Source organism: Rhodnius prolixus, unplaced genomic scaffold (genome assembly GCF_049639745.1).
Source record: "Rhodnius prolixus isolate KJV_2025 unplaced genomic scaffold, Rpr scaffold_6, whole genome shotgun sequence".
In the NCBI taxonomy this organism is placed as follows: Eukaryota; Metazoa; Arthropoda; class Insecta; order Hemiptera; family Reduviidae; genus Rhodnius; species Rhodnius prolixus.
In genome coordinates, this window is record NW_027411634.1 from 17,304,679 (window position 1) to 17,329,021 (window position 24,343).

The 24,343-nt window shown below is 33.9% G+C and overlaps 1 protein-coding gene across 5 annotated transcripts in view; it reads right to left on the reverse strand.

Moving 5' to 3' along the window:
- The window catches only part of IRSp53 (Insulin receptor substrate 53 kDa), a 681,191-nt gene that overhangs the window by 484,246 nt on the left and 172,602 nt on the right, over positions 1-24,343 (reverse strand). The gene's annotated exons all lie outside the window — the stretch shown is intronic.

A 24,343-nucleotide genomic window follows, 5' to 3' on the forward strand; every position in this document is an offset into this window, starting at 1 on the left:
TCGGCAAGAAAATATAACCAGAAAAATGTACAAAATGCACATTATAAGGCTAGAAATCAGATGTGGACACAGGCACCACTTTCCCTTAGCTCTGATTACGTAATTAAATTCTTTTAAAATTATAATTTTTACTAAAAGTAAGTTCATGTTAATAATTATTAAGTTCATTTTAAAGATATTATTTTTTAGAAATTGCTGAAAAACCGTGAAAATCTATTCGGAAAAATGGCATTTACAGTCCAGTCAATTTTCTTCAAATTTAGTAGTTTATGTTAGTAACATACTTAATGTTTTCTTAATATTTAGTATACTAAACTAAAACAGATACTTTAAATTAGAGGGAATACCAAAAGTGTCTATTACCAAATTTTATCGAGGAAACCTTTCAAATAAAAGTTTTTGAACGCATTAATGTACTTACTGCGTCATAAAGAAAATCATGATTCGATTTTTTTTTAGAAAAACACAAAAAACTAAAAACCGATTCATTGAAAACTAACAATTCCGATTACCTATTTTTGTTCAGGTTCCATTGTTAGTATTTATTTATTTATTTTATTTATTTTTTTATAGTACACTGTACTTTAAACAAAGAGTTGGCCCGATTAACATTTATTAATATATAATAATTTTAATAAAACAAAAGCTCTTGCTAAGTTAGACAAACAAGAGAAATTAAAAATAATATCAATAATGAAAAGATATCCATCAAAGGTAACAAACAGAATAGAGCTTTGAATAAACTTAAATATTAAACTGAACTTCAGACATAAATACATACTTCAAACTTAAAAAAAAAAAAAAATGATAATAATAAAATAAAATAAAATAAAAATGCATCGTAAAACTAAAAGAATTTATTATTTAAAAATATTTATAAGTAATAATTAAACTACCAATCATTTAAGATAAAACTTCTGCATCTTATCGCCTGGGATACAAAATTAAATATTTGATCAATTTTATTGATTGAAGTAATTGTTAATAACTTTTGGTAGTAATCATGAAAAGAACTTTCAGTATGATTACTTCCTGGGAGAATGGTTCTAAAAGAATTCAATGTTGGACATTCGAACAAAAAATGTATTAAAGAGTCGGGCTTCAACATATTGCAAATTAAACAAATATTGTTGCTATCAAATTCAAATTTACAGTTGTTAAAATATAAAATGAATTTTGCTAAACTGGCCAATCGTAACTGAATTATTATTTTAATTTTTTTAATGCTGCAGTTATAATTTAGATAATTCTCCCCTAATCCTAGAGTGCTTAGATTTCTATACACACAATTATATTTAGAATTAAATACTGATTCAATATCTATACTTAAATAGTTATTGGTTAATCTGGAGATTATATTTTTTAATTCGATTTTAAGATAAATTGGATCTCTAGATAAAGACTTGTCTGGGTAGCCAATAGATTGTAACTCGTGTTTTAACTGAGAAACCCAGTTATAGGTAAGATTGCCGCCTTTGGAATCAATTTTGTAAAGTAAGTTAAGGAGAATTAGGGGTAGTCTATGGGAAGGCATGTTCAGAATTTTTATTAACAACTTTAGCATAGCTTTAATAATATTTACTTTTAGAGGTTTAACCCCGCACACGAGACGGACAAAATAGTTAGGACAGGTTCTTGGCAGGTTATAAATCCATTTCAAAAACTGAAGTTGAACTGGTTCGATATCATCCATTGTTAGTACCTAAACTTAATGTCACATTGATGTTTCGTTTAAATAACGCAGACAAGATAAAGAGACGCACCAGTATGTAAACAACTTTTTTGGAAGGCTCAAGCAATCTCAAGACGGATCTTTATTTGAAAAACGTTATTTTGAAAATTTAACACCATCGTACGTATGAAATATAATGAGAAAATACAAAATATATAATTCAAATGGAGAAATGAGCTACGTACTTCCATTTTTGGAAGTGGACAAATTTTGTCAAAAGCAAAAAATACAATATTTATCAGTTTTAATTAATAGAAACATGATCGTTTAAGAATTGGATGAGAAACAAAGCGGAAAGGTTATTATAACAGTCATATCTTCTCTTTTAAGGTTAGCCTGCAATAGAAAGAAATCTTAGCGTCAACCCACGGGGGAATATCCTGGATGGGTCCCAAGAGGGTTTAGTAACATGTCTGCATCAATTTTCATTTCATCTGTTAGCGCAGAGTGTTGTATTACATTTTATAAAGGGACGATATTTAGGTCAGTCTGGACATACCCATTTTCTTCTATAAAATTTCTCTATTTTCCTCAGCTATCCCGGTCTAAGTGGAACAATGGCTGCTATTTAGAATATCCCAAATAAATTTACTGGAAAATATTTTCATATAACCCCAAGGGGATTCCAAAATGTTAATAGTTTTTAATTCAAAATTTGGCCAGAATTTTATTTTGTTAAATTCAAGTTATCCTTAAGGACACTTGGATGTTAAAAAAAAGACCTGAATTATCTGAGCCGTTAAAGCAAAAAGAATTGTTTGGATTTTAATATTTCCAAAATATTTGCAGCAGTAAGCTCCACTTGAGGGTAAAATAAGTATTAGGTCTTTTAAACGCTTTAAGAGTGTTCCCCAAAATTCAAAAGAAGTAGTGAGAGACCTGGGAGTGCTCAAATCCAAAGGGATTCCAATTCAAAAAGCACAACGATAAACTGAATAAGAATTTAGTTGAATCCACATCAAATAAGTCATGGATTCCAAAAGTGTGAAATCCATATTACAGTGTCTTCACAAATATTTCAGAGAGACTAGAAGTAAATGTTTAAAGTGCAATTTATAACCTTTGACTTCCTTATTTTAAGACAATCTACTTTAGAAATTGACTACTGGTCCTTCTAAAAGAGTTTTCAATGAATTAAACAACATGATAATCTAACACTGTTGTGTGCTCGTGAACACGTTTTCTTAGCAAAACAAACGTAATTTCTCGTACGAAGATATAAGGAATCCTGGAAAATGATATACCGTTAGAAAGCCCATTAGACAAGGAAACTTTTATAAAAAATGCCAGCACCTAGGTCTGATAATGATCACGTAAGGGTCTAATGAGCTTTATTAAAAATTTCGATTACTTTTATTTTCCCAGTTTCCGGAGAAAGATTGAGGCTGTTTGGTGAATAACTAACTTATGCTTCAAAATAGTGTCAATTTTTAGACAATTGATCTGTCTTTCAGAATCGAATTCGGACTAAAACTTTCTGAGTAATAACAATTTTTATTGCAAAAAAAAGTAATGTTTTTAGAAAAAAAATAAGTGACGTCACCCAAGAACAGTGGAAAATATGAAGTTGGCCAATACGTCATTGAACTCCACTTTAGATGTACTCGTACTACACACAGTAGGTCTATGGACATTTCTTACTGGTTCACCGTGTATATTTCATTTACTTATTTATTATTAATAAGTTCGAAGGATATGGAAAAGTTGTAGTCACTTCCTGTAATTTAGTGTATATTTTTTGGATTATTTAAGAAGACTCTGAATTCCTGTTTGTTGTTGCAAATAAATGCATAAATATAATGAACTGAAAGTCTATACGATGGTTACCTTAATATACGAGGGTCGTTTGAAAAGTCCGTGCAAAGTCAGAGAGATAGCACTACTGGCGCTTATCGAGGTTATGTTTAGTTAGTAGCATCTCTTGGAAGAACACACACCAAGTTTCAGCCAGATCGGTCTATTTCTTTGTGTTTGGCATTCGTTTGAATCGAGGAAGTCGAGTGATTTTCAAAAAATGGACGAAAAAGAATTTCGTGTGTTGATTAAACACTACTTTATGAAAGGCAAAACGCCTCAGGAGACTAAAGAGAAGCTTGATAAACATTATGGTGACTCTGCACCTTTGATTAGAACAGCTTATAAGTGGTTTCAAAATTTTCGGAGTGGCCATATGGGCACAAGTGACGCTGAACGTTCTGGACGCCCTGTTGAGGTTACTACTCCAGAAATCATTGATAAAATCCATGATATGGTGATGGATAACAGAAGAGTGAAGGTGCGTGAGATTGCTAGTGCTGTGGGCATCTCGAATGAACGGGTACATAATATTTTGCATCAACATTTGGACATGACAAAGCTATCCGCATGATGGGTGCCGCGATTGCTCACGCTTGACCCAAAACGAAATCGTGTGAAGTTTTGCAAGGACGGTTTGCAGCTGTTCCAGAAGAATCCGCAGGACTTTAAGCGTCGTTTCGTCACTGTGGATGAAACATGGATACATCCCTACACTCCTGAGACCAAAGAACAATCTAAACAATGGGTTACCAAGGGGTAATCTGCGCCAAAAAAGGCGAAGACCGTTCCTTCGGCCGGAAAGATTATGGCGACTGTCTTTTGGGATTCGCAAGGAATAATCCTCATCGACTATCTGGAAAAGGGTAAAACTATTACAGGTGCATATTATTCACCGTTATTGGACCGTTTGACCGAGCTGCAAGAAAAACGCCCACGATTGGCCCACAAAAAAGTCCTTTTCCATCACGACAACGCACCAGCTCACACCTCACCAGTTGTGGTCGCAAAATTAATGGAAATAGGGTTCCAACTCGTTTCACATCCCCCCTATTCTCCAGACTTGGCTCCCTCGGACTACTATTTGTTCCCCAATATGAAGAAATGGGTGGCGGGAAAAAGATTTTATTCAAACGAGGAGGTGATTGCAGAAACGAATGGCTATTTTTCAGACTTGGACAAATCCTATTATTCGGAAGGGATCAACAAACTAGAGCAGCGTTGGACGAAGTGTATAAGCCTAAAAGGAGACTATGTTGAAAAATAAAAAAGGTTTACCCCAAAAAATTAAGTAGTTTTTATTTTTGCACGGACTTTTCAAACGACCCTCGTAATATGATACCTTCATTCTTTACTAGCATCGTCAGAGAAAGAAATAAATGAGCAAATCTAATTTCCAAACACTAACAAAATAATAAAATAGTTTACGGAGTTCTAAGGAATTCTTAGGGGAACAGTCGGAATTTGAATTAGCTAGTTCTTTATGTTAATTATTACAGTCAAATACAGAATTTCTTGAATTTAAATTCAATCTAGGAAGAAAAGAACTATTTTATTTTCAATGCTTAAACAGAATTTAAAAAAAATAATAATAATTTTCAATTAGTACTTCAGTGGTTTTCAAACTAATTGTACTATAGCTTTTCTTCTGCATAATATATTGTTCCACACTGCATTTTTTCAAACACTTTAATTTTATAATTATTATTGTTACATTAAACTTACTTAATGGATTCAGATTCTTTATTTAATTGCGATGATAACTGTAATACAAAGCGTGAACTTACAAGAATTTCTTTGATCAAACCAAACGACATACACAAAGTGTTGAAGCTTTGTTATTTTTATCAAATCTGGAATTTTTTAAAACATACTCGACTCTTAACCTTAAGAGATAACCAGAGATGAAGGCAGACCGTCTTTAATCAAACAATTGACTTAGGTCAAAGAATCGATCTGATCGATAAGTGACATCACTTCAGCTAGCTGTATTTTTCGATTATTAGAATAGAATATAAAAAAAAGGTGAAAAATCGATTCCATCAATTCTTTATGATCTTAATATTTTATATTTGTTCCCTTACTTTGTAAAAAAAACAGTATAAATTATTTATTTATTAGAGTGATGATAATTATTATTTCAAGTATTTACAAAATATGTACCTAAATTTTCCTAATTTTTCAATTTCTCTGGCTTTTTATAAAAGATGGCCGGCCACCCCTAGCGATTACCCAGCAACCCTCTGGGAAAAGGACAGTTTGAAACTCACTGATTTATGTAATACGTATTTCATGCTGAGCAGTTATCTGATTTTCTGTATATGTAGTAAAGTAAAGAGAATGGGATAAATAAATGATACAGAAATTGGAGCGACATCATTGGCTATTACGAACACGTAGGATTGTACACTATCTTAGACACTAGGCACAACCTACAGTTACGTATTCCCAAAGTAGGTACTCAGAGAGAGAAAAAAAAGGTTAGGTGACGAAAGGAATACAAAAAACTCTACCATCACCACTGCCAATAGTATCTTTAGTCTTAAACTATTTAGGTCTGTCAAGGACCTGACATAAGAAAAGGGGATCGACTATTTAGTTATAACAAAATTTGATCATGAACAGTTATTTTGTCAGAAAAATTTCGTCAAGATTAACCTAGTTTCCAAATCGTATAGCCAAAATAAATTAGTAAAAGGTTATGGTAAGGGATTTGATTGAAAATATAATTCAGAAAAGGGAAAAGGTTCCCACAAACTTTTTGGAAACACTTCAGAATTTATTATTTTAACTTTTTGGAAGCTTTCGTACCATTGTTTTTTCTTCTCATTGTGAAAGATTCGTTGAAAATTTTCCGCAAACTTTAAGCACCGACATCTCCTTATAACTATGGCATCTAGAATTATATTATTTCACTCGTCGGTAGAGCTTGAAATCGTCTTTAATCTAGTACAATTCCATAAAGAGTTGTGTATATATTTTGGAATCAAGCGAGTTTCTTCTTTTCCACTAGAGCAGTGGTTCCCAACCTGTGGTCAGTAAGAAGTAAAATATGGTCCACGAAATACTTTATATTTTTAAAATAACAATATATTCATTTGACATGCGGCCGCGTGTGCGGCGACGGCGCGGTGAATGGGACGTCGAGCGAGCGTAGAGCGCCTAAAAACCAATCCAGGAGTCGACTAAAAGGAAATGATGATGAGCGTGTCGCTTTGAGCAATCTCATCAATCCCAGGATTACCCATCTTGTTAAGATGTTAATTGAAGTTTATTTATAAAATCTAAAAGTAGTTTACTGTGATATTGAACCTTGTGGTCCCTGCTAACAACAAAAATATTAAAATGGTCCCTGGTCTTAAAAAGGTTGGGAACTACTGCACCAGAGTATTCAGATGCAGTTTGAAGATCGATAAGACCAATTTTTTGCACTACAGAGACGGTGAAGCGAATAGCTTTACCTACAAATATGTATTTTTCTCTAACAACCATAAATGTCAAATTGTTTTATTCTTAATCTTATTTTCCCTCTTTTTGACGTGAATACGTCTTTAAATTTGAATCATATGGTGGCAATCCAAAAAATCTAATGATAACAAAATCGGGGGATACAGTTTGGCATTATAGTTTCGAATCTATCGTGTACATCCAAAATTAAATTAGACCACTGGATAGCTAAAGGATCAAAGAATTCATTACGATAAACGAGGACTGTGATGCATCGCGCGCGGTGGAGGGGGAAGCGCCGCCATTTTGAGATAATTTTGCTGCATATCGAGATTTGCAATGAGTATAACTTTTGACTTGGAGAAGCTACGATGTTCATTTAAGTTTTAATCGTCAGCTTTCGTCACAATCTATCGATTGTATATAAAACATTAGTGTAAAATAGTGACAGTGAATAAAATATGGTGTTGACTAACAAAACGTAGAAACCGCACAGAAGACTATCATTAAAAATATATAATGTCGGCCTATACGCGTCGAAAAGCCAAAACCAAATACAGAGATCGTATACGGTTGGAAAGGGCTTCTCAAGAACAATCGAATGGTAAAAGTCGCAAAGCCGGTGGAGTCGCCATATATCGCAACATCAATAGCTTCTTCACAGATTGTAATAGAGTTAACAATGACATTTCGGAAATTTATTTGGAAATGAAAGACGCAAAAGCTGGTGATGTCTGTCTAGTAAACGTAAAGGCTAATGACATCTTCAAATTCGTACTCGGATGTGTTTTTATATCCATCCGGGCATAAAAACAGCGTTAGCAGAAATTAAACTCTTTATGTTACGAACGTTGTTAAAATATTCCAAAAACATCGCTGAAATTATACCCGATTACGAGCCTGATCTTACTACACCAATTATGATAGTTGGAGACTTTAATGTTGATGTCTCACAAAACCGCTCATTGCCCGACTTCATGCTCAGCGAGTTCAATTTGTCTTATATTGAAACTTCTCCAACAACGTTAAGTAATACCTATAGTGATTTAGCGTTTACCAGATATCTCGATGTATCTTATATGCCATTTGTGTCGTACTTTTCGTATCACAGACCTATAATCAATAACGTTATATTGTAACACAGTAATTATTTGTTTCCTTGATTTCATCCTAAATACATGAATAAAAATATTTTATATAAACAATATAACCCGTTACGTAAACGTATTCACGTACAACACACGGCCGTGTCCATGAAACAGCCACAGTTTAATTTTTTTGTACTAATTTGAATGTTTAATGTACCGTTGAATTTGTACCATTTAAAAAATAAATAACTTCAAACTCTAAAACAATATCCAATATCCAGCATGCCCTAGTCACTCCTACTATTCATTGGCAATCCATTGCTACAACAATATTGCAGGAACCAAAGCAAACATGGCTACACAAAAGTAACGAGCATAAAACAAAACAAGGATTGTTATGAAAAAACAAGCATAAAAGGTATATTCTCAGATCTTTAACGAATATTTTTTTCTTGTTTAGACTTCTCCAATAACAAAGGTTACTATGGTAACTTCAGCACCAAATCCTCCTAATTGCAACAAGGAGGATTGGCCTATCATTCCAATTTTTTTGAGTTTTAATCAAATACATATAAACATTTTTTTGTTTAAATCAAAATAGAAAGAAAAAGCCTTAAATTTTTTGCTCTTTATAAATTATGACATTTTTTAAGTTACTATTATTTTTTACTGAGCATTATTCTTGTGACGAGAATTGTATCTACTCTGTTCTACAGGGTGGTCCATTTAAAACGCACCAATCGCTAATAACGTTTTAGGAAAGCGGAATTTCGAAAAAACCCATGAGGTAAACTATATGTTTTTTTTTGGTCTAGTTTTCAAATTTTCAACTTCCGATGCTGTATCTTAATTTTTCGTGGAGTTAAGGGCAAAAACTTGATCGAGGTTTCATAAGGACCACTAGTTTTGACAATGATTATGAAAACTACATAAAAAAACTGTGAAAAATGACGATGGCCCCGTTTCGATATCCCTAATATTAGTTGAGATATTTAAGATCAAAGTTACAATTTTATCTATTCGTGATCGGTTTTCGATATTAATTTTCCACCAGAAATACAAGTTTTGGGAGGTCCTCTGACTGCAAAAAAGGTTTTTGAAGACGCAAAGTAAAAAAATAATAATAATTGAAGATTTTAAAACATGTAATGTGTAAGGGAGGGGCGGAAGTGGTCTAGTGGTCAAGAGCGTGGCTTTGTAAGTGGGAGATCCCCAGTTCGAATCCCGCGTTTGCAGTCATTCTTATTACTTAAAAAATCGTAATACTTTTTTTAATAAAGTGTAGTCAAACGCGGGATTCGAACTGGGGATCTCCTACTTACAAAGCCCCGCACTTGACCACTAGACCAACACCCTGGCAAGATATTCTTACCGTAATCATAGGTCATGAAGTCTTGCATACAGGGTACATTAACATGATGTGATGGTTGCTTTTATTTGATGATAAAACAAATTTATTCTGACTCACCCATAACCATTACATTGCATTTCATTTTTAAAATGTTTAATTTTTATTATTTTTGTTCTTTGCGTCACAAATAATATTTTTGTAGTCAGAGGGCCTCCCAAAAAGTGTATTTCTGGTGGAAAATTAATATTGAAAACCGTTTACGAGTTGATAAAATAGTAAATTTGATCTTAAATATCTCGACCAATATTAGGAATATCGAAACGGGGTCATTTTTCACAATTTTTTATGTAGTGTTCACAATTATTGTCAAAACCAGTGGTCTTTATGAAACCCCAATTGGGTTTTTGGCCGTAACTCCGCCAAAAATAAAGATACAGCATTGGGGGTGAAAAATTTGAAAACTAGACCGAAAAAAACATATAGTTTACTTTGTGGGTTTTCTCGAAATTCCGCTTTCTTAAAAAGTTATTAGCGATTGGTGCGTTTTAAATGGATCATCCTCGTGTATGTTGTAGACGCTGTTATCCTCAGTTTTCTTGGGTCCCAACACTCAGTTAACACTTTTAGTCCTTCCAACTCATCCTCTTACAATAACGTTCACTTATGCAGACGGTACAACCATTATTTCTTCTCCTCAATACACTAGAACGTTGCAAAAACACTCTTTGGACAACTGGTTTGGGAAATTCAAAAATTAAGGTAAATATCTATAAATGCAATTTATCTAAAAAAAATCAGACTGCCCTTCTTTGTGCCAACATTGCCAACAAAAATTTAAGTTACGACAATTGACAAACGACTAAACAAACGTAGAATCCGTACGGAAGACTGTCATCAAATAATTTGCGTAAAACAATTTTAATTTGTTGTAAAGAGTACATTTATTCAAAAAAAATTAAATAAAATCAAAATCAGAAATCGAATGAAAAAAACAAATATATAAGAGTAGAGAACGCAAAAATATATTGTTCACTGTGCTGCCAAACAAATTAAAGTAAGCATGTTGTCTAGCAAACATTAATTAATGAATTTCAGTAGTAATTTCATTTAAATATATATATATATACAACATAAACTGTAAAAGGGTCAGTTGTACCAACCCTAAGTTGTTCCTTCTAGCGGAAATCTGAGCATTAAAACAACATTCCACGATTTAATCCTGGGGATAAATTCAACACGTATTACAGGCTTGTTTCAAAAACAACTCCTTTTAACTTAAGTAATCTGAAATTCTATTAAAATAATTGTTTTAATTAAATCTATAACTAATTTTTTACAACTGAGAACTGTTTAGTTGATTTGCATATTATATGAAAATTTCTGTTGTCTCATGCTTAATGTTTTTTTGTGTTTTTCAGTTTTTACACTTCAAAAGTAGATGTGAAATGTTTTACGGCTTTCATTTACCGCAGGCTCACGTAAATAAGGTTTATTTAAACTTATAATTAGTGCTGCATATTTATTTTGCTTTAATTTTGTACAAGTTCACTGTAATAAAATGACTGTTGCAAATAGTGTAGAAATTTCCCAAAAATTTGATCAAGAAATTGTTCCTTAGAATAATTTTCAAAACCAAAGGGTTTGTTCTAAACTACTTTATGTCTATTTCAAAGATTTACTCTTTGCGACTTAAAACTATAAAATAAATTTACATTTTCCAGATGCTTTGCAATAATGTAACATATACTCTAGGTAAATGTATGGTTATTGAATATACGATAATAGCCTTAATCTGTTCGATAGAACAGTTGTACAAGGGTTGATCGTCAAAAAGTGCACGAAAAAGCATAACGTTTAAAAAACATCCAACTTTGATAATTTTTTTCTCTTTTTCTACTAAAGATAAAATTCCCAAATTTTCTTTATAATATAGGGCAAATCCTCCTTTATAACTGTAATTTTTTTTTGTAACAACCTAGATCTAATAGATTTCGAGAAATGCGTTGCTGAAAATTTTTGCAAAAAATAGCATTTTCAAAAAATTTTCTAGTTCTTGTTACCTTTTTTTTTGTAATAAACGTACAATTTACAGGTAGTAAATGGGATTAAGTACACTTTTACTGGCAAATGCGTGATTTTAAATGCATTTTCTATATTTAGGGATACTTTTTTGCTGGGACATTAAGTTTTTTGTTTCGTTGTCGCGAAATTCGATTGTGTTACACTAAAGTAGAGGTTGTTGTTATACCTGTGTTTCGGGACTTCAACGGCTTGTTATTTAATAGTGCTGCACGAGACCGAGACGAGGCGAGACTTTATGCAGTCTCGATCTCGGTCTCGGTCGCTCAAGTCTCGGTCTCGGTCTCGTCGAGATATCTCGGTCTCGGTCTCGGTTTTTTGAATTTTTGTTTAAGTATTAAAAGCGGTTTGCTATTAATAATCTTTTCAAAAAATGTTATTATTTTCTAATAATTATTTTAATTTATATATTGGTAATGAAAATGTGTGTAAAAGAAGACAACTACTTACACTTCAATGCATCATATGTTACTATTACTGTTATATATCTTTATATAATTTCAAAAAGATGTTAAAAACGCGCCAAATGAAAGACCCAAATAACATATCTGCCTGCTATAACAAGTCGATTCGTGAAATAAAAAATACACCTCCCAACAAACTTCCCGCTCCATTAGTTATGGCTGTTGGTGAAGATAAAGAATCTGATGATTCACCTTTTGACGACGACGACGACTGCATCAATATTTTTGCACCATTTGCTCAAAAATCAGCAAATATCACCGAAGCATGGAAGACAGAAATAATTAATTACACCAAATTAGACCAAGCACTAGTAGACGTTGACATTTTAGAATGGTGGAAAACACTTGAGAATTCCTTCAAAAATTTGTCTAGAATGGCAAAAGATGTTTTTAGTATCTGTGCAACTTCAGTGCCATCGGAAAGATTATTTTCGCAAGCTGCGATGATAATGACCAATAGAAGATCTTCTCTAACTTCTGACTCAGTAAAAGCTCTTTTATGTATCAATGCTTGGGCAAAGTGTATCTTAAAAACGAAAATTGGTGGCAATATTTTTTAGGTGCATAGATAGTCTTTTTTTTCAAATTCACTAATTCCGAAATTCTAAAATATAATTCAAATGATATCAAAGTTCAAAGTATTAGATTATTAATAGTGAAATTTATGAAATTGAATGAATGAATGATATGAATAGTGAAATTTAGTGAATTTATGAAAAAATTATGTAATTCGAAGGGGGCCGCCACGGTAGCCGAGCGGTTAAGAGGCGAGACCTGCGAAGCTAATGTGTATTGTGGTACTGGGTTCGATTCTCGGTCTTAGGCCTTGGATTTTATTTAATGGTTAATATGAGAAATTTACAGTAAAGTATGTTCGCCTACGTCCGCGACACCTAATTGGTAGTTGGACGTAAAGCCCCGCCTGAAAAAATAGGCGATTACTTTACTTTGCTTAATTTACTTATGTAATTCGAAGTCAAATAGATGTAGTAATATTTAACATATATAATAAAATCGTATCTTTTAATAATTAATTCAATACCCGTAATGATTATTTATTAATAAAGAACACAATTTTATAATTTTGTAGCTAAAAATTAATATTTGAAAAACCGAGACGAGACCGAGATTTCTCGACGAGATATATATCAGGTCTCGATCTCGGTCTCGGTTGCTCAAGTCTCGTCTCGGTCTCGGTCTCGGTCCCGGTACCGAGACCGAGACCGAGATTTGTCTCGTTTCTCGTGCAGCACTAGTTATTTATTAACGATGTGTTTTGCCATACGTCCAAAATAGATTTACTGAGCTCCCTCAAGATCCAAGCAAGATGAATGTTCTCGCCCAGATTCTCTGGAAAAATTCTAAGAAGTGTGGAGAGTCACCATTCGGTGTACCAACAAGCTCTTCCGCTTTAGCACGTTCCAAGATAACTTGAAGACTCGAATTTGAAAAACTCAAATGGACGGATGCTAATTCAAATCCAATTTCCTCTTCTATGGACTTTCAGGAAGAACCAGGATTTTACCCAGAAACCAACATCAACCTCTCCTCACAAATTCCACCTTAGTAGTTTGTCTGTCCCAATAGTTTATTTGAACCCAACTCCAACTTCATCAACCGTCGGTCAGGTAGCCACCACGAAAAAAGCCAAAGAATTAAAGAAGAGAAAGACATGCTGCAGTCACCCTGGAAATGAAAATATTTTTTTTCCTGTTCGATAAATTTAATATTTAAATCACAGCACACCGTGCACCAAGATTTGGCAGACCAGCGTCAAGTGGCACACCTGTTGAGGAACTCTACCTAAAGGCTATTCAAGTTCAATACATTTTCCTTTATTTGCCCGAAGAAATTTATCAACTGAAATCATAGAAATTTCAAATTGAGAACATAGGTTGTTTTCTGTATAAAGAAGTTACTACTTCTAATATGGATGATGTTCGATACAGATTGGAATACATTATATATTTTGGTAAATTCTATTAGATGTGTTTATCTATTCATAAAATAAAATATATCTGAATAAATAAAAAGAAAATGATATAAAATCGTTACGATAGATAAAACAGTCAGAACATGTTCGGAACTGTTGCGTGAAGTGAATCTCAAACAGTTTCCTACAACTTATATTACATCCTTTAACAATAACATGGAAGAAGGTATAATTGTAACAGTTCAAACAATAATTACCAGGACATTGTTTTGACAAATATATTGAGCTTAATTAATTTAGAACATTAATTTTTTTAAAAAATCTTGATTAATATATTCCTCAGCTGACAATGAGAAAGTGGTCGTAGAAGTCGTCCAATCAAAGAAACATATTTCGGCGCTCCAGCTTGGTAGGCTAATGAAAGTACTTGGAGGTAACTTGGTAAAATCAGGAAAGGACAAGAAAAAAAGGGGCTATGATGAGATACAGTCTCGAATCCCCAAGTGCGGAAGGAGGAAGAATGGCTTTTTTATGAGACTTAAGGTGAACCCTCAAAAATGCCAGCCTATCCCTGTATCTTTCTTAATAACAATCCTCTTCCTTTCACAAACCAGATGGTTACCTTTCTTAGACAAACGATTAACGTGGAACCTTCACACTAGACATAGCCAAAGAACTAAGCTCTAAACTGCCGACGGAACCAAGAAGATTAATGTACAACTCTTGTTATCAAACCTAAATGAACCTGAGACCTAGAATTTTGGGAGTCAAACGGGCAATACAGACATTACAATCTAAAATCTACTTCACAAACCTGACACTACATTACTGATCTGGTCATTCCTGTAGCAGGAAATAGCTAGCCAAGGAAAAATGTCAGAAATACCATACTCTCATTGTTCTAATCCTTTCGTGCAGTCTCTTGCCCTTCTTACCATCTCTGGAAAATCCTCCACCTCGCTTGAAAGCGCCAGGGGCTCCTAGATTTCTTTCAGAACTGACTAACAAAAACAACTTACGGGAACTGTCACTAATAAATGGGTTGTTACTACAATAAGCAGGCTGAGAGCGAAATACGCGGTGTGTGGATCGTATCTTCACAGGATCAACAAAAAGGTCCTCTCTACTCTTTGCGTAGATTGCAATGAGGAGGAGGATTTCAAACATATAATAAGGATATGTCCACGTTATGTAGTAGAAAGGAAACGAATGTTTGACGACTTATACAGGTATTTAGATGCACCATTTCGCTACGAAGACATAATATTCTTCACCAACATCTATGTGCTTAAGTCTATAGCAGAGCTAGCAATGAAATATGAATGTATTTAAAAGTTATAGAATGAATGCAAGAGAATGATTGGAGAAGGATGACGTGATTTTAATTTCGGTTAAGCTATAAGGATGGCAGGAATATAGAGTACTGATCCATCCATTAGTTGTAAGGTTTATGTAAATAGTTGTATATAGTAGAGGGATGAATGTGTGAAGCGAATGTATCTATAAGAATGGAGAGTGAGTGATATTCTAGTGATAAGCACCTAGACGATGCTGGCTGTATGGCGAAAGCCAATGCCAAAAAAAAAAGAAAAACAAACAAAAACAAACAAGTTATCTCTCTGATAAAAATGGAATAAAGTACACAATATCGATTTCAGTACATACCTTTTTATTTTTCGCTAATAAAATCGATCTTACAATAACGATAATTCTTACTACAACTTTAGAGTTCCTTAGGGAAAATATTTTTTTCAATTTTACTCTACTTTGATTTTAAAAAGATTTCTGCACATCTCTTAAAATGCAATTAAATTTATTAATAATTAATCGATAGAATTCGACTATTAATCACCAAATTTGATATTGGGAACTCTCAATAAATCAAGAGATTGTAACTAAACCATTGGTGTTCCTTTAATTAAGTGCGATTGCCTAATGGCTCTTATCCTTAGTTAATTTATCTAAAATTAATTAATTTCTTGGGACTACATCGCAGATACAGATGGCACTTCATTTCTAAACAATGTTTTGAAGCCCATTTCCCATAATGATATTAGCATTTCTGTTTATCTTTTCTTTAAAAAATAGTATTTTTTGAAATTTTCTTTTCTCAAATTAGGTTTTCTTTCCAAATATTTTAGGTTGAAAGGAAAATAATTTAGTTTTTCTTCTTTTACTTACTAAAACCTGCTTTGAATGAAATATTTACTAATTAGATGAGCATAGAGTAAATTTTTGGTTTTGTTTATGAATACGCCAAAACTGGTTAGAACACCAATCTTGTTAAAAGCACTGGGCGACCTTTGATTGTAACTTGGGCTACAGAGATTCTGAATACCATGAAAATAATCGATATAAATGAAAATGTAAATGTTCGTTTGTTTAAAATCTTAAATCTTGACTCAACGTTGCGTTCGAATACGCGCTTGTTTTTATATACTTATTATTCAGATGTCACATCTGTGATGGCTAAAAATATGTTAAATATAAATCGCGAACATAGTTCTCAATCAATAGAGTATGGTCATCACCGAAATCGATTTGCCGCTGTTTCACTGCGATATGAGCCACAGCAACGCCCTGTTACATGTGCTGTTTTTATGCTAATAACTAAACATGCTTCAGTATTACTAATTGGAATCACAATTTTACAAAAAACAAAATTGTAATTTACACCCAAATAATTATAAAATCATGTATTGTAGTAAATTGAAATATTTGGTATTTGGCAACCCTGTAGAGGGCTGACCGTTAGGGGTGCAACAGAGGGTTGCAGGTAGTAAGAGACATTCCTCAGTTTTAGTTTTGTCACTCTTTATGGAAGTTATGCTTTATGTGTATTATGCCTTATGAATTATGTGAATAAACTATATTTATGTTAATTAGTGTTTATTCAAACCCTTAAGAATTAAGTATATAATTATTATTATTTTATGTGTTTTAGTTTTGAGTTCTCTCCCATTATTTAGTTTTCTTTTTATTTTACAGTACGAGGGTCGTTTGAAAAGTCCGTGCAAAGTCAGAGAGATAGCACCACTGGCGCGTATCGAGGTTATGTTTAGTTAGTAGCATCTCTTGGAAGAACACACACCAAGTTTCAGCCAGATCGGTCTATTTCTTTGTGTTTGGCATTCGTTTGAATCGAGGAAGTCGAGTGATTTTCAAAGAATGGACGAAAAAGAATTTCGTGTGTTGATTAAACACTACTTTATGAAAGGCAAAACGCCTCAGGAGACTAAAGAGAAGCTTGATAAACATTATGGTGACTCTGCACCTTCGATTAGAACAGTTTATAAGTGGTTTCAAAATTTTCGGAGAGGCCATATGGGCACAAGTGACGCTGAACGTTCTGGACGCCCTGTTGAGGTTACTACTCCAGAAATCATTGATAAAATCCATGATATGGTGATGGATGACAGAAGAGTGAAGGTGCGTGAGATTGCTAGTGCTGTGGGCATCTCGAATGAACGGGTACATAATATTTTGCATCAACATTTGGACATGACAAAGCTATCCGCAAGATGGGTGCCGCGATTGCTCACGCTTGACAAAAAAGGAAATCGTGTGAAGTGTTGCAAGGACGGTTTGCAGCTGTTCCCGAAAAATCCGCAGGACTTTAAGCGTCGTTTCGTTACTGTGGATGAAACATGGATACATCACTACACTCCTGAGACCAAAGAACAATCTAAACAATGGGTTACCAAAGGGGAATCTACGCCAAAAAAGGCGAAGACCGTTCCTTCGGCCGGAAAGATTATGGCGACTGTCTTTTGGGATTTGCAAGGAATAATCCTCATCGACTATCTGGAAAAGGGTAATACTATTACAGGTGCATATTATTCATCGTTATTGGACCGTTTGAAAAACCAAGCTGCAAGAAAAACGCCCACGATTGGCCCACAAAAAAGTCCTTTTCCATCACGACAACGCACCAGCTCACACCTCAGCAGTTGTGGTCGCAAAATTAATGGAAATAGGGTTCCAACTCGTTTCACATCCCCTCTATTCTCCAGACTTGGCTCCCTCGGACTACTATTTGTTCCCCAATATGAAGAAATGGGTGGCGGGAAAAAGATTTTATTCAAACGAGGAGGTGATTGCAGAAACGAATGGCTATTTTTCAGACTTGGACAAATCCTATTATTCGGAAGGGATCAACAAACTAGAGCAGCGTTGGACGAAGTGTATAAGCCTAAAAGGAGACTATGTTGAAAAATAAAAAAGGTTTACCCCAAAAAATTAAGTAGTTTTTATTTTTGCACGGACTTTTCAAACGACCCTCGTATGTGGTTTTAAAGAAAACTAAATTTAAGATCTTTTTCGACAATTTCAAAAAAAAAACAGGGTAAAAAGAAATCCGTTTAGCACAAATTCGCATTTCTGCTATACGGATTTTCACCGGAACAATAATTTTTTTTGGTGACCTAAAATGAGGATTTCAAATTGGAGTTTCATAAGAATTTCACTGTAAAAAACTCAATTTGGAAAAAATTTATCCATCGCCGTATTTCTGTAAAAATACACTGAATTTCCTTTATGTTAAAATATATAACCACATAACTCTCAAAAATTTAATAGAATGGATTCAGTAGAGATTATTTTTTTTTTTTTTATGTTCTGATAAAACCGTAAGTACCTTTTTAAACAATTTAAAAAGGTACTTACGAGAGAAATAATATTCACAAGAGGAATTTTCCAAGCTAAGAAAAACAAAGTAAAATGAAAAGCCTTTGTCTATATAAATATATTATGATGTTAAAATAAAATGAAAAATTGTAACACTGCTATGGAAAAAGGGATTTATAAAACTAAGTTAAAACCAACAAAATAAATACTGAATAACCAAAAATATATAAAGAAAATAACAGAAAACATGTCAAAATAGAAAATTATTCGAAATGACAAAAACAGAAAATTTCATAACTTTAATAAACAAGTGAACAAACTGTTTTATGTTTTAAAAATGTCAATTAAAATTTCAATAATTAATCAAATTAAAAGTTATAATTAATAATTACTAAGTTTATGAGTAACCAACCATATTTAATTAATAAAGTTTCAATTTGAAACTTTCAAATATATAGTAAATGTTTGACTTGAATATGAAATTACAAATTATTTTTACTATTTTTTAAGGAAATTACAGCGATATAATTTCACATTTATGAAAAAAAGTTTTTCCATTTTAAGGGACTCTGAATTCGAAAAAGTGTTTTAAAAAAATGGCGTGTTATTTCTTTTACAAAATATACGCCAAAAACCCCCACATTTTTCACTTTATTTATGGTTTTCTTGATAGATCTCATTGATTTTACTGTAAACTACATAAATATATACTCATGGTTGCCAACTACAATTTTTTTAAAATATTTTTTTACAGGGAAATTCGATTAAGTACACTTTTGGTTATGTGGACGAGTAGGTTAGTTTTTTAAGAACCATTTTCCTTCCTAGCGCCTAACCTTTTCCCGATTTGCTAGAGAAGGTATATCTCGCTTTAACACCTGGAAACTACCAAGACACTGTGAAGAACCTCCCAAGGAAGAGTAACAACAGTTTGGGTATGTTCTCTTAGTGATATTTCGGAAGAATGTTAAGACCGAATTTCGAAATTGTTTAAATATTTTGAGATTTCAAATGAAGAATTGTTTAAAATAATTACTCTTAGTGTATTTATCTTAACTTGGCTGACTGCAGAATTAATCCGTCAAGGCCGTGGGGCTATAAGGATGATTGCAGGCTTATTAACCGGCCACTGCAGGCTCAGGAATCACATGCATCGCATGGGCCTGGCAGATGATAGCCTTTGTAGGTTCTGTCAGGAAGAGGAGGAGAAAACGGCACTGCACGTGTTGTGTCAGTGCGAGGGGCTCGTGTGGCTAAGGATGAAGGCTTCTCGGGGAGGAAAAACCAAGGCTTGTGAGCTTTACCAAAGAGTCGCTCTCCAACATCAAGAGTCTGATCAAACGGGCGGGTCTGGAGAGTGAACTCTAAAGTGAGGGGAGCCACAATAGATCCATAGGGGTCGCAGTGGCGTAGGCCTTGAGGCCGCCCTAGTTTAATCTATCTATTATCTTAACTTAAAGACTAAATATCGCAAAAAGTTTATGACATCAATGATACCTTGATAATTTACAGTGTTACCGATATTTTGCTAACAGCACAATTAGCTCGCTTACGGTTGGCTCGCCTATTTTATCATAGTCCGGATAAAATAGAGGTTATTGTATAACACTTCTGTTATGGAACATTTTATCAGTTACTTTAATGAAGGTGTTCATAAAAATTCAGTACACATAAAAAAGAACTATGTAACTGTATTATGTCCGACATGTTTCAACTAAAAAGCTGGTAACAGAATGCTAAGCGCATATGTTTTAAAACAGTCGCATACCTAACTGAACTTGTAAGACGTATACGATAACAGTAGAACTGTTTTCAGTCTAATGGGAAGTATGTTAATTTCCAGATACCTGAAGTGGGCTGTTTTGTTTCTCCAAAAAATATTTCTCCTACAATCAATTTATTCAAATAATTAATGGAATATAATGCAATTTATTCCATTTAAATGCATGATATCCACACGACAGACGACCGCTATTGGTTGGAAGAGGGAGTGCAGTCGATCTCGCTGCAGCGATCTTTTTTCAATAACAAAAATTTATCATGGTAAAAGATTTGTTTTAAGCTCGTATTAATTTGTAAGCTCAGAATGAATTAATTTTTATTGAGAGGTTTTCAACAGCTGCTGACTAGACTTATTGAAATCTACATTCTTTTATTAAAAGAACGTCTTTCTGACATTCTTACAGAGGCTTATTTGTGTCATTTGTTAGAGATGAACTTATTTTTAAGCACAAAAATACACGGCCACTTTTAACAAGAATTATTTTCAATTATGCGATGGTCCAACCTTACCAAAAACGCCCCGAATCTAGGAGCTTCGCTTTGAACATATCCCCTGGATTTATTCAAAACCTTAACATTGATACGTCGTAAGCATGTCAGTGACAAACACAAGGAATAAAAACACGCCTTACAATAACTTATAATTTTAAAAGTTAACTAATTATCATCAAAAATGTTTGTTTTAAATAATTTTCTTGTTTAATGTCAATAACCAGACTTCATTAAATACTTTAATTATTACTTTAATATTTATCTGTAATTACTGGTAACAGCAAAAATTACTGGAGTTGTTAATTAACAAATACAAATAATAAGCGGCGGCCACGGATTTGCCCAGCGGTGAATATTTTTTTTTTCAATTAAAAAAAATAATAATAATAAAGTAGAAATAAAGATGGAAAAGACGCAAATATTCAATAAAGTAAGCAACTACCCTCCTTTAAAATTTTCTTCTATGGCAAAAAATAACACGTATACTTCTGAATCTCATAATTTGAATGAAAAGAAATTCAAAGGCATTACAAAATATTACATTACTAATTTTTTAATTCTAATGAATTCAATTTCAAGAACAATTTAACAGCAAAGAAAAAAATTTAGTCAAAATCAAATCAAAATAAAAAAAAAAATCTAGGCTAATTTAAAAAAATTATCATTCAGAATTCATTTTTATTATTATTTTTAAATCTTTTATTGGAATTTACAACTGCAACGGTTGTTGCAACAAGTAAATGTGGTACCTGATAAAAGAAATAAAAGAAAATCAGGAGTGGAGAAGGCACCCAGTGGTGTCACTCTAGTAACGTGCTCTTGCTATACTGCTCTCACGATAAGAGCAGATCACGAGGCCATCTTCTCTTCAATCTCTGGTAATGTGGAGGAAGATAGGTGTTCTATGAGAGGGTTAGGATGAGCTGCTGTAGAGGAATGAAATTTGAAGAAACGAGTGTTAGTAAGATCTATAATGAAAGGGATTTTGAGGTCATTTTGGATAGTGAGGCTTAGATACATAGAACGTAGCGTTAAGATGTTCTCGAAGTATTTTTGACTGTACGAGGGTCGTTTAAAAAGTCCGTGCAAAAATAAAAACTACTTAATTTTTTGGGGTAAACCTTTTTTATTTTTCAACATAGTCTCCTTTTAGGCTTATACACTTCGTCCAGCGCTGCTCTAGTTTGTTGATCCCTTCCGAATAATAGGATTTGTCCAAGTCTGAAAAATAGCCATTCGTTTCTGCAATCACCTCCTCGTTTGAATAAAATCTTTTTCCCGCCAGCCATTTCTTCATATTGGGGAACAAATAGTAGTCCGAGGGAGCCAAGTCTGGAGAACAAAGGGAATGTGAAACGAGTTGGAACCCTATTTCCATTAATTTTGCGACCACAACTGCTGAGGTGTGAGCTGGTGCGTTATCGTGATGGAAAAGGACTTTTTTGCGGGCCAATCGTGGGCGTTTTTCTTGCAGCTCGGTTTTCAAACGGTCCAATAACGATGAATAATATGCACCTGTAATAGTTTTACCCTTTTCCAGATAGTCGATGAGGATTATTCCTTGCGAATCCCAAAACACAGTCGCCATAATCTTTCCGGCCGAAGGAACGGTCTTTGCCTTTTTTGGCGTAGATTCCCCCTTGGTAACCCATTGTTTAGATTCTTCTTTGGTCTCAGGAGTGTAGTGATGTATCCATGTTTCATCCACAGTAACGAAACGACGCTTAAAGTCCTGCGGATTTTTCGGGAACAGCTGCAAACCGTCCTTGCAACACTTCACACGATTTCCTTTTTTGTCAAGCGTGAGCAATCGCGGCACCCATCTTGCGGATAGCTTTGTCATGTCCAAATGTTGATGCAAAATATTATGTACCCGTTCATTCGAGATGCCCACAGCACTAGCAATCTCACGCACCTTCACTCTTCTGTCATCCATCACCATATCATGGATTTTATCAATGATTTCTAGTGTAGTAACCTCAACAGGGCGTCCAGAACGTTCAGCGTCGTCACTTGTGCCCATATGGCCACTCCGAAAATGTTGAAACCACTTATAAACTGTTCTAATCGAAGGTGCAGAGTCACCATAATGTTCATCAAGCTTCTCTTTAGTCTCCTGAGGCGTTTTGCCTTTCATAACGTAGTGTTTAATCAACACACGAAATTCTTTTCGTCCATTTTTTGAAAATCACTCGACTTCCTCCATTCAAACGAATGCCAAACACAAAGAATTAGACCGATCTGGCTGAAACTTGGTGTGTGTTCTTCCAAGAGATGTTACTAACTAAAACCTCGATACGCGCCAGTAGTGCTATCTCTCTGACTTTGCACGGACTTTTCAAACGACCCTCGTAATGTCTGGAGGCGCAGTGAGTTGGAACGCTTAGTCGATCCCCGATACTTCGATGCCTTGACGTCGCTCAGGTGTTCGACAGGCTGTGGCACGAGGGACTACTGTTTAAGCTGAGGGAGATTCTTCCTCATATTTACTATCTCAAATCCTACCTAAACGATCGATATTTCAGAGTCAACTGTGGAGCAGAAGATTCTGATATCCATCTAGCTCGAGCTGGTGTTCCTCAGGGCAGCAGATATACCACAACGTCCAAATACCATTCTTTCTACCTTTTCTGACGATACTGCAATCTTATCTCCTCATTCCGATCCTCTTATCGCTACACGAGCTCTACAAACACACATCAACCACTTACAGGACTGGCTTTTCAAATGGCGAATCAAAACTAACGTTATGAAATCAAAAGTTATAGTATTTACTGTTAGAAGAAAATCCTACCTCCCATCATCTTGAACCAAACTCCTGTACCAACTGTGGACAAAGTACGCTACCTTGGACTGTACCTAGAAGCAAACGGTTGATATGGAATCCCCCACACTAGTCTGAAAAGACAAGAAACTAACCAACGCTACAAACTTCTCGCCAGACTACTTGACAAACGATCGAAACTCAACCTACATAACAAAAGACTCTTATACCTACTGCTACTGCGACCTATTTGGTCATACGGCCAAATCGAAGTATTTTATTATTAATTATTAATTTGAATTCTCTTTTATTATCATTATTTCTGTTTTTTAGTTTCAATCTGATATTTTGGCTAATCCAACAATTTTATTCTCCTGTTATCCTCTTCGTATTTTCTTTATTTTATTAAATTTTATTATCCAACCATTTAAAACTACATTTTAATTAAATTTTACGTCTTAAAATTTAATTTTACATGTAATTGTTTTGTTTTAAAATTGATGAATTGAGTTTTCTGTAAACATTTAATTAGTAACGATAACAGTTTATACTAATTACATTATTTTGTAAAAAAAAAAGAAATAGGATTCAATGTACTACATAATCTGTTATATTGTTTCTCAACATGATGATGATGGGGTTGTATTTTATATTATTTATTTTTGTTTCAACGAACGCCTACTTTGTACTTAGTAAGGCTTCATTTACCAAACCAGTTGCCCCTCAAAGCCGAGGTGTAGAGTAGTTATTCCAAAACTGCACTGATAAGGATTCTTGATTTTTTAGGTTTT